This window comes from Choloepus didactylus, chromosome 11, assembly GCF_015220235.1.
Source record: "Choloepus didactylus isolate mChoDid1 chromosome 11, mChoDid1.pri, whole genome shotgun sequence".
NCBI classification, from domain to species: domain Eukaryota; kingdom Metazoa; phylum Chordata; class Mammalia; order Pilosa; family Megalonychidae; genus Choloepus; species Choloepus didactylus.
In genome coordinates this window covers 32,360,798-32,376,720 of record NC_051317.1, presented here as the reverse complement: position 1 = coordinate 32,376,720, position 15,923 = coordinate 32,360,798, and the positions used below count along the sequence as shown (strand labels likewise).

The following is a 15,923-nucleotide window of genomic DNA, read 5'->3' as shown; positions in this document are numbered from 1 at the left end:
ATGGAAAACTGCAAAGGAGTACGTGGAAAATGGGTAGGTATTAAGCTAAGGACACAAGTCTAAGAAAAAACTGCCATTTCAGTGGGAGGATGGCCTCACTAATAAAAACAGCATCTATAGCCAAAGAGGGGCCAGGTTGAAATCAGGAGACCGAGAGAGAATGAAAACCCCCAGGGAAGAGAAGAAACCAGATGGCATGAAGGTCACCCATGGCAGCATGTGGGTGACAGGCCAAGGGACAGAAGGGACACCCCGCCTGGGCCTTTGAAGGACATGGGGAAGCAGAGACCACATGCAGCTGAGAATATGGTGCCCGTTCAAGGGAAAGTTTAAGATCCACAAAGAGAAGGTATGAGGAATGTGCTAGGAAGAAAGAGGGGATGGAAGGATTTTTCTAGGGGAAAATAAACTAAAAATAACAACATCTAAAACTTATCAAGTATTTTTTTTTATGAATCACACTTTGTGCTCTATGCTTTGTAAGCATTAGCTCATTTACAACCCATGATCTTATGAAATGAATAGTGTGCCAGTTTGATTATATTGTGTCCCCCAAATGCCATTATCTTTGATGTAATCTTATGTGGGCAGATGTTATCAGTGTTGATTAGACTGTAATTCTTTGAGTGTTTCTTTGGAATGTGCCCCACCCAGCTGTGGGTGATGACTCTGACTGGATAATTTCCATGGAGGTGTTGCTCCGCGCATTCAGGGTGGGTCTAAGTTGAGTCTCTGGAGTCATATAAATGAGCTGACAGTCAGAGGGAACTCAGTGCAGCTGAGAGTGAACTTTTGAAGAGCAGCTACAGCCAAGAGGGACACTTTGAAGAAAGCACAGGAGCTACAGATGAGAGACAGTTTGAAGACGGCTCTTGAAAGCAGACTCTTGCTCCAGAGAAGCTAAGAGAGGACAAATACCCCAATGCAACTAAGAGTGACATTTTTGAGGAACTGCAGCCTAGAGAGGAACGTCCTGGGAGAAAGCCATTTTGAAACCAGAACTTTGGAGCAGACGCCAGCCATGTGCCCTCCCAGCTAACAGAGGTTTTCCGGAAACCATTGGCCATCCTCCAGTGAAGGTACCCGATTGCTGATGTGTTACCTTGGATACTTTATGGCCTTAAGACTGTAACTGTGTAACCAAATAAACCCCCTTTTGTAAAAGCCAGTCCATCTCTGGGTTCTGCATTCTGGCAGCATTAGCAAACTAGAATAAGTAGTGATTTTATCTCCATTTTCTAGATGTGGAAACTAAGACAGACAATGGTTAATAAATTTCCCATGATCACATGTCTAGTAAGTGGCAGAGCCAGATTCAGAAGGCTGTCTGATCAAAAGCCCCACCTTTTACTCCTTCTACTATACCTTCTTTTTAAAAACTCACCTTTGCTTATTATTTCCACTGACACTTATTAATGCCAGGAAGCTCCAAAGTGAAAGAGTAACCCTTGTCACCTCCCCTTCTTTTATTTAAAATGTATTCTGTCCAAAGCAGGTTCATTATGATTTATTTTGCACTGCAGTCATAATTAAGCAAATCCATGGATCAAGCACTTGCCAAGGGCTTCCAAGGAATTTACAGACCCCAAAATAAATCAAGCTATGGGCAAATAAGCATGAGAGATTCAATGCCCACCACAAACCTCCAACAAGTTTCTTTCCTTTCCAGGCATATTCATGTTGGGTTATGAACATGCAATGAAAATTTTAGAGAGGGGTGGACTAAAATGAAAAGAATAAAATTTTAAGGGGTGAAGTACACCTACTCACTCTGGGATCTCTTGAACTAGTTGAAGCCTACAAACAAGGGATTGATTCAGATGCCCCAGATGGCGGGTCTTTTCAGAGGACTTCTCCTGGGCTGCAGAGCAGATGCACTGTGATCAGATTCTTACAAAGTGAGGCCCCATGTGTGGTAGGCCCCTTCTTCCTCTTGGCCTCTGCCCAGCACCAGCCTGAAGTCTGGAAGTCTGGAAGTCTGGAACTCTGGCAGCTCGGAGAACTTGCCAGTGGTTTTGTGTGTTCCCACAGGGCTGGGGCAGCAGGAGGCTCCTCCAGCGGCCTTCCAGACAGAACTCATGGACCAGCGTGAGTTTTCCCAGAAAGGAAGACAAAGGGACAGACTTCTTTGTTTGTGGGCACCCATGGGGCACCTTCTAAGGACTTCTAGAAGTAACTGGGAGGGAGGAGCTCCTGGGGGAAAGGGCTGATGCTCCATCACTAACATAATAGGGATTTGCCAAACCAAAGGCTAAAGACCCCATTGTTATTTCACAAAAGCATGTTGCTGCCCCATGGCCAGCTGCTGTAATCTCTTGGTTGAGATGGTCTATATCATTTATACAGATGATACTGACATCCTAACTGAATACATGCATCTTCTCACACACTCATAATTCTAGGTGTGTTTCTCCTCTAAAACTGGCAAAGATATGCGGGACACTGATTACGTGCTTCAACTTGGCGGGCCTGGGCTGGGGGACCTGATCAGCCCCTGGGGAGGGTGGTGGGCACGGGCGACAGCGCCCTCCGCAGCCCCCCGGGCCTGGGAAAGTGAGGCCGGAGGCAGGCCCCATTTCCTCACCCAAAATACCACTGTTAGGGGAGGCTTGCCGGAGGGAACCGCCTTTTCCCCACCCCCTTATCTTGCCCGGACACTCCCCGTTGCCAGTGCAACTCCCATTACCACCAGTGCGCATACATTGTTGCCAGACACCGTTACCGGAGCAACTCTCGCCCCTTTTCAATCAACCTCCGCGCCCTCTCAGAACCAATCCAGGCCTTTAACCTCTACAGCTACCCCGCCCTCTAAACGCCCAATATAAGCTTGTACTCTCCCCTAATAAACTCTCTTGGCTTCTTCACCCTAAAAGAACCGTGTCCCGCCTGTTCCTTTCTCGCCGCCCTCCATACTTTGCACGCCTACGCCGGGGACCGGGCCCAGTCCCCCGCCTCGCCCTCGCCTCCGGGAAAGAGCCCCCGCCGCCGGTACCCTCCAAGCAATCCTGAGAGCCTAGGATTTGGCAACCGGCCGCCACCTCCTCCCCCCCAGACGAGTCAACTGCGACCGCAAAGATAGATGATGCTATGCTTGCAATAGGCAATTTTACATACTTCAGGTAGAAATATAAGTTGGAAGAACTTGGCCAGAGAACAATTTAGCACTGACATCAAAAGCTTGAAATGTATGCATAACTTTGACCCAATAACGTCATTTACAGGAATGTATCTTAAGAAACGAATTATGGATTTACACAAAAATATATCTGCAAAGACATACAGCCTTGTTTTCAGTAGTGACATTTGAAAACCACTTAAATTTCCAAAACATGGATTGTACATTCATTCAATAGAAGCCATTGCCATTGAGAGTGACAAAAAAAAAAAAAAAAAAAAAAATCCAAGAGCATATTGCATGGAAAAAAATGTGCTTGCTATAATGTTGAGAGAGAAAGAGCGTATTATACAGTACTTTGAATCCATAGTTATACTCTCCTTATCCTAAGAAATATAAACATCAAAACGTTCACAGTCATTGCTGGGTGATAGGATTGTATGGCAAGCATGGCTTTTTGTCTTTCTATTTTCCATTCCCACCATCGTCTTTATGAATATTCTTTAGAATATTCTGTTTGGCATCACAATGTGACCAGTGCAAAGTTACATTTCCCACCTTTACTTGAATCTAGGGGTACTAGCCAACAAAGTGAAACAGAAGACTGCTGGAGATTTTTGTGAAAGACTTGTGGTATAGGATTACACGTTCCTTCTCATTTTTTCTTTCTTTACATCCTCCACCTCTTCCCTTCTGGAATGCAGTTACAGTACTTGGAGTTGGAGCAGCCACCTTTTGACCATGAAGGTGAAAAACACTTGTTAAGGAAACAGGACAGGAAGATAAGAGGAGTCCTGGCTCTTGGAGGCATTGTTGGGCTACCACACTGGCCCCGGACTTATACAAGAGATAAAACCCCTTACGACTTCAAGCTGCCACTTCTTGGGTTACAGTTACAGATTAATATTTGAACTAATACAAAATTAAGGCCTTTAAACTACAGACAGAGATTCCACTTAAAAAGACATTAGTAGATATATTTTTGTACTGAGATGTTATAAAATTACAGAAGAAACCTGAACATACTGCTGGGCTGAGTAATGAATCAGTGCTGGGTATGGAATCTGGTCACCTTGCTTTCAGTAGACCAGACTTAGATTTATATTTCCTCCCCCTTCTGACAAACTATATGACCCAGGTTACATATTTTCTCTCATTAGATCTTGTTTCACTTTGTCTTCTCAGGTACTTTAACTTTTCACCATTCCTGAATGAAGTCCAATTTATTTTTCAAACCAAATGCAATTTTCCTAACAACAAATATTCATTTAACTTCTTATTCACAAAGCACTTTCAAATGTATTATCTCATAGGATGGACATTAACCCCATCTACCAGCCAACATTTGTTCTCTTTGGGCTATTTCCATCTTCTGGTTCTGTCCACATTTTATAGGCTGGGCCACCCTTTCCCCTAAAGAACATAGTCTCCTTATCACTGACATCATATCTTACAGATGTGTAATTCCTTAGGTCCTACAAGCACACACACACACACGCACACGTACACACATGCAAGTATATGCACACATGCACACACAAAAGCATGCAAACAAATGCACCCATGCATACATGCAGCCATGTGCACACATGCTCACATGCAATCTCATGCACACATTCACACATGCAAGCCCATGCACACATGCACACACATGCAAGCCCATGCACACATGCACACACATGAACACACATGCATGTATCCCACTTTGGTGTTATAACCACATTTACCACATCTGTATTTTTTTATAAACTTCTTTTCACAATGAAGGTTTGGATATAGATATGAAAAGTCCTTCAAAATAGTCTACCAAAAACATTTTATTTTCCCAAATATTCTTTTCAGATTTCACTAACACTTAAGCACCTCATGTTAAGTAGGTTCTGCCTACAACACTGTGTGGCGGTTGGAAATAAAATGGGCATTTCTGTTAGTCTGTAAATGCTACTTCTCGGTGGGCCAGCTGTCAGCTAGTGGGGGAAGAATGAAGTGATATCTCTCTACAGCCTGCTTTTCCCAGGAATACAGGGCTATTCTAGTAAAAGGATTTGGAGCTAGGCAAAAGGTGAAAGCCTTACATCAGCAATGCTACATAACTACCCCAAAATAGGTAGAAAACATTTTGTCTTGGTTCAAAATAAATTACCTGTGCCCTCAGTGCTCTGTCGCACACACCCTTCTAAACATTTCATGTGTCTTCAAGAGGTGCCTAAGGAGATGAAAGCTATGCAATTAGGTAAAAAGCCCCAGTGGACTCCTTTCAGGCTTAAACCAGCTCAGTTCTCTGTTTGCTATCAGTTCCATCTCCAAAATGCAGTGCTTCCTAAATCCAAGACAGGAATAGTCTTTAAGAACTAAAGTCGGTTTTGCCTTCACATTGATTTCCCCCAATTCCCCTCCAACTTGTCCTCCACTTTCCCTCAGCCATCTCCCTTTGCTCCCTTACCCAGGATCAGCAAATTCTCTCTGCTCTGCAGAAAAGAGGAAGGGATGAATCTTCAGTCTGAACAAATGCCATGCTCAGCCTCTTTCAGAAGACAAAAATGCACAGCTTCCATTCAACCACATTTCTTCCTAAGAGGGACAATCGGTCTTGGTTCACTGCCAGGTGCATTCCCACCTGATGCAGGCTCCGCCCCCTGCATTGCTTAGGGGTTAGAACCACGCGCTGCAGAAGTGTAGACCAGGGCTCATGCATTCCTGCTTCATCTCCTGTGATCATGGAGCACATTATCCAGAGCACGTTATCACAGGCTTTGTATTGCAGGCTATGCCCTCTGAGACTTCAGCTCCTTCAAGATAAGGGAGGCCACGCAGGAGGGGAGCATGGCCCAGGGACAAGGAACCTGATCAGGTGTGTGGTCCTCAAAACTGTAGCACAAAGATGACTTTTAAATATCTATTAAAATGTCTAGGGAACTTTTCCCATATCTCCTAAAGACACATAAGAAATCAATTATTTGAGAAATTTTAAACATACATATCTCAATTTCCCTTAGAAATGTAAATTCAACAAAACCGGCCATCATTTTAACATGCAAATCAGTCATTTTAACTGTATTAATAGTTTTGAACATTAAATAACATACTTCTAGGCATGGTTCATTGTTCACATTTTTTATCTGACCACACCCAATTCTTACGATTTAATTTGAAACTAGTATTAATTAGCCCTTTCCTTCAATCACTGAGGCCCCCACACACCCTGATGCATGCACATTCCTCAGATGTTTATGAATAAGTGGTAGATAAGCAGATGTGCACAGACAGCATTTAAAGAATCACAGACTTACCTGTTTGTTTAAATCTAAGTTTTATGTCTGAACATTTTCAATACAGCTAAGTCAACCAAATGAATTGCAAATATCGTTAAGACCTATTTCAAATATCGTGAACATTTAAAGTTGGTCTTATATTTGCAATTTGAGTTTGACTGATGAAAGCATCTTTGGATTAAATGTCAGACAATTTTAGTTCTAGTCACTTCTTAACTGAGAGTCTGGGATAAGAATGAATCAGCTTGATTTGTTTGTTTGCAAAAAAGGGAAGACTGAAAGATCATATCCTATAATGTCCACATCACAAGGTTATTTTGACACTAACAGGAAATGATGTGAGTGGATTTTTGATAAAGCATAAAGCATTAAACACATATAAAGTATAACTATTACAATCGCAATCCTGTTTGCTCTTTGTTTTCAGATGTATGTACTTCATATCCCACACGAAAATCCAGATGCATTGGCATGTTTGGGAATAAAAAAAATTAAGGGGAAAATTTTAAAATTAAAAGGTACCATTGTTATATTTTCATGAATTAGAAAACATGTATAAAAGTCAAATCTTCCTTTGCTGTTTGGTGTATGCTTTTGCTTGCCTAGCAGATCTTCACCATTTTTCTGACAAGACAGTACCAAGATTTCCACAGACTGGTTCAAGAGCAGGGAACTTAGAGCCAATGGGTTCATCTCCAGAACTTGGATTAAGAAACAGGTGTGCCCTTCTGTCCCCCTGCAGAGCATGTCGCTCCCTGGGACACTGCAAAGCCCTAGTGCCCCCAAGTGGAGAAACAAAACGGGGGAAAGCAGCGTGAAAACAGAGAGAAAGAATGATTACAAGAGCCTCCTGCAAGCCTGAGTGTCTGCAGCAGCGACCCCTGGTTCTTTCAACTTGGAGCCCATAAACCTCCTGTTGTGCTTTTACCAGCCTGAGATGGGTGTTCTTGAACTTGCAACAAAAAGATCCCTAACATGCACTGAAAGACATCTGCAATTTATGAAATAGATGTATTCTTTTTTAGAGATGTTCTATTATTTATAATATGATAGGTTAAAATGCTTTCACTGAACTTGAATAATTTGGTCCTAAATGTATGCCAAAAAATATGTATTATGAAGAATCTCCCAGATGCCAACTGGAAAGCTACATTCAAGGCCATTTGAAAATGTGATTGGCAAAGCAATAGATTTCAGAGCTATGAAAGTCAGGATCATCTAAGTGGCCCTCAAGGGAAATTTTGCAGTGAAAATAGCCTTGCCCTCCGCTCCCAGCTCCTAATGCCAAGTTGTCAACTTGCAAATGGAGACTGAGCCCAGAGAGGTCCTCCCCAGGGATTTCCAAAGTGCCACTCACATGCCCTGAACTGAGAACTTTTACTCCCAGCCACAAATCCAACATATGGAGGAAAGGGCTCCAAACCCCTGCAAACTGTAAAAAGAAAATATTAGACAAGACATCACTTACACCAGTTTATTTGAGCAGTTCATGATTCAAGAATCAGGCAGCCCAAATGGCACTTGGAAAGGAGCTCCACCAGGGCTGGCAGGTGGCACAGGAAAGGAGAGCTGATACAGGACAAATGTGGAACAAATGAAGAAATGCTCTGAGCGGCTGACAGCTAAGCTTCCATTTTAGATGGGGGGAGGGGGACTTACAAAATGGGAGCAAGTATACATTGATTACTGCGGTATGCTTGTCCATTCTGGTAAGCTATCTCTACCAGACAGAAACAGGTAAGTGTTGCTTCTCTGCAATTCTGAGGGTGCATGCCATTGTTTCATTTCCTCAGAAGGCCCCTGCAGGTCAACTATCTTGTCTTCTGGATAATCCTTTCTCAGAGAGGGGACCCTCCCCTCAATGCCCAACACAGGCAGCCATTTTATTTAATTTAATGCCACTTAGTGACGGAAAAGTACACAAACAAAAGAAATGCTAGAGAGATTTTCCAGGCCTTACATCTGGTATGCCAACATATTTACTACATAATTTGCCCAGTCCTCCCACATTTTTGCTCTGCAGCCTGCCTACTGGTCAAGGCTGCTCCTGGCAAAGAAAAGATGCTGTCATGGAGGAAGGTGTCTCTGCCGGCAGTGGTTTGGGACTTGCTGCTTCACCGTGGCTGAAGAAATGTATGTGTATGTCATGTTCCAAAAGTTTTGAACAAATGATTCACAAAAACTACCCTCCTTCAAAGGATCAGCAGCCAGACCTCTAAGACATTTCCAATTTCTCATGAAATTTGATCTAATAAATGTCTTTATCTTGAATGGCTATAATTTGCTCAGTAAGACTAAAAATCGAAGTTATATAAATCCCCAAAGCAGTCTATTAAGCCTTCCCACAAAATGCTATTATGCTTTTATATTCTGTACAGCCCATCAAAATCTACACTATCTCCCTTTAATTTTTAAAATGTTTTTTATTATTATCTTTTTGCAGCTCTTGCATTTATTTTCTAGAATTAGGTTGCTTTTCTTCTCCTTTGCTGCTTCTGTTTCAAAATGGAATTGGCTTTACTTTTCTGATTATAAAATTAATGGATGCTCATGGGAAAAAAATCACATATAAAAACGATTATTAAAAATTTCACTTAGTCCAAAATTATTTCCATGAACATATATAGTAATATATGTATAATAAGAAAAAGGATTTTGATACAATATGTATGAAGTTACCTTATCTGTTTTTGATTATTGAGCTCATTCACAACATTTATTTGTCGAAGTCCTTTACTCTCTTTAGCCTGCACCATCTTCCACTCAACTAACTTCTCATCTTGTTCCCATGTACGTTCAAAAGACATTGTGTAGCTGCCTCAGGAAGCAAAGGCTTTCAATGCTGTTACCTCACATTGGCCCTGATCCATCAATCATTTTTCTTTTTAGTTAATTAATTATATTTAAAAATTTCTAAAATTTAAAAACACCTTGTATGAATCGAGCAACAACTCTCTCTTGCCCCAGCCCCTGGCAACCTCCAATCTACTTATGAATTTGCTGTCTCTGGATATTTCATACGAGTGGAATCATACTATATGCAGCATTACGTTGCTTATTTCACTAAGAAAAACATGTTCAAGGTTTATCCATATGGTAGCAAAAATAAACATTTTGTTTATTCATTCATCAGTTGACGGACACAGGTTGTTTCCACCTGCTGCTAGGAACATTGTTGTACAAGTATCCGTTTGAGACCCTGTGTTCAATTCCTTTGCGTATGTACCAAGGAGTGGAATTGCTGGGTCGTATAATAATTCTATACTTAGCTTTTTGAGGAACCACCACACTGCTTTCCACAATGGCTGCACCATTTACGTTCCCATCAACAACACATGAGTTCCAATTTCTCCAAATCCTCTCCAACACTTATTTTCCATTCTTTTAATAATAGGTATCCTTGTTAAGTGATATTTCATTATGATTTTGATTTCTATTTCCCAACTGGCTAACAATTTTAATCATCTTTTCATGCGCTTTATTGGCCATTTGTATATCTTCTTTCAAAAAATATCAGTTCAAATTTTTTGCCCTTTAGTTAAAGGGGTTGTTTGTCCTTTTGTTGTTGAGTTGAAGGAGTTCTTTGTATATTCCTGATATCAAACCTTTATCAGATATATGATTTGCAACTGTTTTCTCCCAATCTGTACATTGTCTTTACACTTTCTTGATAATGTTCTTTGATGCACAAAAGTTTTTAATTTTGATGAAGTCAAACATATCTACTGTTTCTTTTGTTGATCATGCTTTTAGTGTCATAGCTAAAAATTCATTATCAAATACAAGATCATGAAGATTTGACCCTGTGTTATCTTCTAACCTATCAGTTCTGATCAATAATTTCTTGAGTATCTGATTTTTGAAAACCACTTTGGATTTTTCACTGCCTTCCAGAGCTCTGACTGCCTCCTTCCTTGGATCCTTAATCAAAGCCGGTTTACCCACACAGCTCAGATTCACAGCCTGAAACGGGAGGTGTCACAGCCCTACCTCTATCTGGTCTGATCCTGAACAGACTCTCCCTTAATTGCAGGCTTCCAGAATCTACTCAAGAACAGGGACTCTCACCCTTCCACCATTGCCTCATTTCTCACATCCTCAGACTGTAATCTGTGACTTGCTGTGTTTATGGTTCTGACACCAAAACAAAGTATTTTACTGCCTAATTAGAAATGAGATGGAAACAAAACTGCAAGTGAGACAGCATCACATGTTTCCATCCCCACAGCCTGCACAGAGTGTGCAGAGTATAAGGGGAAAGTAAGGGCATGTCTTCCAACAGATTCAAATGTCATAATTGTTTTTGAGTGAATTCAGCATCGTATTCAAATGAAAATAGAAATAAAGAATACCATTCTTCAAAATTATTTTATAGATCTTAGAGAGGCCCTGGTCCACATGCCCCCCACTGAGTTCCAAGATGCTGGTTAGCTTTTGAGATTGAGCACGTGCATTTGCCTCCATCACCTGCCAAATCCCCCTAAAATAAGAGTTAAGTAGTAAAACAAAAGCCAGACAGGAGATCCATCAACAAAAGCTCGGAAGGTAGGAGGCTGAAGGATGAATGAATAAGTGACCTAAAAGACAGGAGAATGCCGAAAGTCTAGTACTTATTGAAGAAAACACAAAGAAGCAAGTAAATGCACACCACAGAGCCCAGAAAGATCCAGCAATTGAGAGCAGGGTGTGGGTGGAGCTGAAACACACGGATCGGTTAGAAGTTCAAATAATAGTTAGGTTCCTGGATCCCCTGTGCCAGACAAACACTGAGTGCCCAAACAAGAGAAGATTGGGTAGGTAAACTGGAGAGAGCCTACGATGCTCCAAAAAATTAATATTGTTTCCTTGTAAACTACTTCGATTCTTATCGTCAAATAATTGAAAAAATATATATATTTTTTTTGTAAATTCGAAGTCTTCCTATAAAAGACAACTATTTTTATTATGTGTCCCTGTTAATACCAAACAGGGTAGTTACTGAATAAACAACAGTCTTATAAAATGCTGTTTTTCTTTTAAAAGAAATCAGTCTGTAGAACTACAGAAAGATTATAAATAATGTTCCAGTGAGAGTTAAGGTAAACTAACTGCTGTAACAAATAGATCCAAAATACACAATGATTCAAATAGAATAGAAGTATTACATTTGATTTTATTTTTATTTTGTTCACATAAATCCTTCCAGACCATTTGGAATCCAACATGTAGGGCCTAAGATTTGCTCGTTTTCTGTTTCTGTTAGAGACTCTTTTCCCCTGGCAGTAGAGACCTAAATGTGGGGCAGGATTATATTTGTCTTTACCTAGACTCCTGATATCTTATCCATTCTAGACTAGATTTTTAAATCGACTTTACTGAGCTATAAATTACATAAATAAAATTCAGCAATTTTAAGTGCACAGTTCAATGGATCTTGACACATGTTTATACTCACTATATAACCACTATCACAATAAGACATAGGACATTCCCATCACCCCAAAATATTCTCTTGAGTGCCTTTGCAATTAATATCTCATCCACACCCCCTATCCTTTAGCAAACACTGCTCTGCTTTCTGTCACTATAGTTTTGCTTTTTCTAAAATTTTGTATAAACGGAATCATACATCATGTAATTTTTGTGTCTGGTTTCTTTCATTTAGTATAATGCTTTTGAGATTCATCCAAGAATTTTTTTCTGCTCTATTGTTGAGTAATATTCAGTTTTATGAATGTACTATAATTTGTTAATCCATTCACCAGCTGAAAGACATTTGGATTGTTTCCAGTTTGGGACTCTTGTGAATAAAGCTGATATGAACATTCATGTAAAGTCTTTGCATGGACATATGTTTTCATTTTCCTTTGAGTAAGTAACTAGGGGGGTTGCTGGGTTGCATGGTAAGTACATATTTGGCTTTATAAGAAACTGCCAAATTGTTTCCAAAGTGGCTGTACCATTTTGCATCACCATCAGCAATTTCTAAAAGTCTCATTTGTTACAAATCCTGCCAACACATGGTACTGCCAGTTTTTTAAAATTTTAGTCAGTGTAGTTAGTGTGTAGTGGTAGCTCATTCTGGTTTTAATTTACATTTACTTAAAAATTAATGATGTCATTTGCCATCCGTATCTCTTCTTTTAAAGTGTCTGTTCAAATCTTTTGCCTATTTTTAATTGAGTTCTTTGTCCTATAGAATTGTGCTTTATATATATTCTGAATATATTTCTCCTATTAGATATGTTTTGCAAATATATTTTCCTGTCTATGGTTTGTCTTTCAATTAAAAACAGCTTTTATTTTTAACAAAGTCCAAGTCAACACATTTTTCTTTTATGGTTAAGTGCTTTTTTTGTGTCCTATTTAAGAAATATTTGCCTAAACCAAGATCACAAAGATGTTCTCCTATATTTTATTCTAAGAGTTGTAGCTCTCAAATTCAAGTCTATGTTGTATTTTGAGTTAATCTGCATACAGAGTATGAAGTAAGGATGAAGGTTCATCTTTTTGCTTGTAGATATCCAACTATTCCATCACCAGTGGAGAAAAGACAATCTTTCCCCCCACTGAACTGCCATGGCACCTGTGGGCCACATATGGCCATTCACCTGGGTGTCTATTTCTGGACCTACAATTGTAACTTCTATTTTCTATCCTCCTTTCCTGTGTGCTACTGCCATTCTCTTTCATTCTATCCATATGAAAAACCCACAATAGATTAAACACTCAATTTTCTTTTGAAATGGGTTTTAAAATGAAAATGATCTCTTTCGTTGTTACCTACCCACATATTTACTGTTTACAGCATCCTTCATTCCTTTGTATAAATCTATTTCCTTCCTTCTTCCTGAAGGACCCCTTTAACATTTCCTGTAGTGCATGTCTACCAATGATGAATCCTCTCACCCCAAGTTTGACCAAAAAAAAAATGCCTTTGTTCAGTCTTTTCTTAAAAGATACATTTGCTAAAATTAGAATTCTATATTGACAGCTTTCCAGTACTTTAAAAATGCCATTCTTTATTCTGCTTTGCACAGTTTTTACATCTGATATAATCTTATCTTTGTTCCTCTGAATTTAACGTGTCTTCCCCCCACCCCACCTTTGGCTGCTTTTAAGATTTTCTCTTTAATACTTGTTTTCAGAGATATGATCAGATGTCCTTTGGTGGGATTTTCTTCATTTTTCTTCTGCTTGCATTCTATTGACCTTCTTGGATCTGAATTTTGAAAAATACTTGACCATTATTTCTTTAAATATTTTTCTGCCCCTTCCCCACTTTTCCTCCTCTCCTTCAGACTCTAATTATATATAACCACTTCTTAGAAGTCACTGATGCTCTGTGCATTTTTTCTAGTCTCTTATTCCTTTACTTCATTTTAGAGAATTTCTATTGGTAAGTTATTTCCTCTGAAGTGTATAATCTGTTGATAATGCAATCCAGTAAGTTTTTTTAATATGAGATATTACATTTTTCATCTTTAGACGTTCCATTTGTGCCTTGTGTTTATTTATTCATTTACTTTTTTATTACATTTCTTTCCTTGTCATAGTCATGTTTTCCTTTATGTTCTTGAACATATGCAGAATATTCATAATAGTTCTTTAAACATCTTTGTCTGCAAAGCCCACCATCTCTATCATTTCTATCGATTGCTATTTTACCTGTTTTGGGATCATCTTTATCTGCTTATTTGGATGTTTGGTAGTTTTTCAAAGGATCCTGGAAATTGCAAGTTTATGTTTGTTGGAGGGCCAAATTTTGTTTATATTCCTTTATAAAATCTTGGACTTTGATCCAGCTTTCAGATCAGTTTTGTTCTTTTTAGCATTGGTTTGATGGGTACAGGGCAGTCTAGTCTATATAGACAAATTTTTTAACTTTAGTTTCTATAGTATGTTCTTTACTATACGTAGTAGTCATTGAGACCTCAAACCAATGCATATTACAGACTGGAGATTCTGCTTTCTCAGGGGTTTCTCTTTTCCAAACACAGCTCATAACTAGAGCTTCACATGGACAGTGGATCCCTGAACACTGGGCACGGTTCTCTACTCCTTATATTCTGGGCTTCCACAAGAAGTCTGGTCAGGGACACTGAACACCTGTACCTAGGGCGATATCTGCTTCTGTTATCCCCAGAGGGATGTTCTATTCCCATCTTCAATAGACTCGATGCCCACTCAGCCTCTGGATGTAATTCCCTTCTCATTTTAGGCACTCATGGCTTTAGTTTTCTCTTGAAATCTCAGCCATGTTCTTTAATTTTACATTGGTTATTTTTGCTGACAGGGCAGCGCAGGAATGAGACACAGACACAAAGTTAAGAATTAAGGGACCAGGGGGCCCGCTGCATCTCGTGCTAAGTGGACGATAATGCATCTTTGCTCCAGTTATTTATTTTAGAAGATCAGGGAGTGTATGCTAAATGTCCTCAGGCACAGGAGATCCCACCAGATACCTATGTTTACATCCTATTGCATATCAGAAGGAACAATCTAGGTTGCGGACAATGGTAAATATTGTCGTCATAGTCACAAGACACATATCTTTACAGGGCGTGCCTGCATGGCGTTCCATGCAGGCCTGTGGCTTAGCGTTCCAAGCCACCACCCTAGATATGCCTCAGGCAACATGGAAGACTCAGTTTCCCACAGGTTATAATTTGCGCATCATTTTCATTTTTGGCATGTGCACACTGGTGGGAAGTTGAGGGGGAAAGCATTACATGTTGGTGCCTTTTTGCAGACTGGACATCCCATGGCACCATCTAGAGAGCTGGTCCTAGAGTCTCATTGGCTGCCATGGGCACTGGAAGGCATACGAGCCAAAACACTGAGACCCTATATGAGACTTCATGGGAGTCTACTGAAGATGTCATCGTTTTATCAGGGGGTCCAAATAAATGTAGTATCACTTTATAGTAAATTTGATATCTGCTGTGTCAGGAAAGGGGAATGCACAGGAAACTCATAACTTCCAAACGCCTGAGTGTTAATCAGCATTCTACCTGGAGGTCACCTTCCTGAGACTTTCCTCATTCTTCATTTTGATGTGTAATTCAATGAAACCATGCTAATCTAAACAGGGAAACCAAATGTTCTGCTAAATCCCTAGGTGAGGAATATTCCTAAATTCTACCTCAACTCCTCTACCCTCCCATTAGACAAAATAATAAGCTTGGCAGAGATCAGTAAATAACAACCTTTAGCCATACGCTAACCTTGACATAACCTAGATACAGTCTGCCTTAATTCTAATCAGCCAAATCTTCTGATTCAATTAGTAGTTTAGTTTAGGGGACTTTGCAGTTTTTTACAGAACATTTTGGATGGTAAAGGGTGAAGTATCACAGATTTTTCAGTAAATTCATTTTCTTTCTGCAGCTATTCTCTGAGTATTAGTACAGTGGTCTGCAGGGAAACGGAAATCTTAGTACTGGGTATGCTGGGGACAGCGCTTTGTCAGTGACACGAGAGCAATGTAGACCAGCTTTCCCAGGGGAAATAGCTTCCATCCACAGAACTGATACACTCACAAAGGAGAAAATCCA

The 15,923-nt window shown here is 39.9% G+C and overlaps 1 pseudogene; it reads left to right on the top strand.

Annotated features, from left to right (window-relative positions):
- Nucleotides 1-1,908: 1,908 nt before the first annotated feature.
- Nucleotides 1,909-15,923, top strand: part of LOC119505981 — a 36,712-nt pseudogene continuing 22,697 nt past the window's right edge.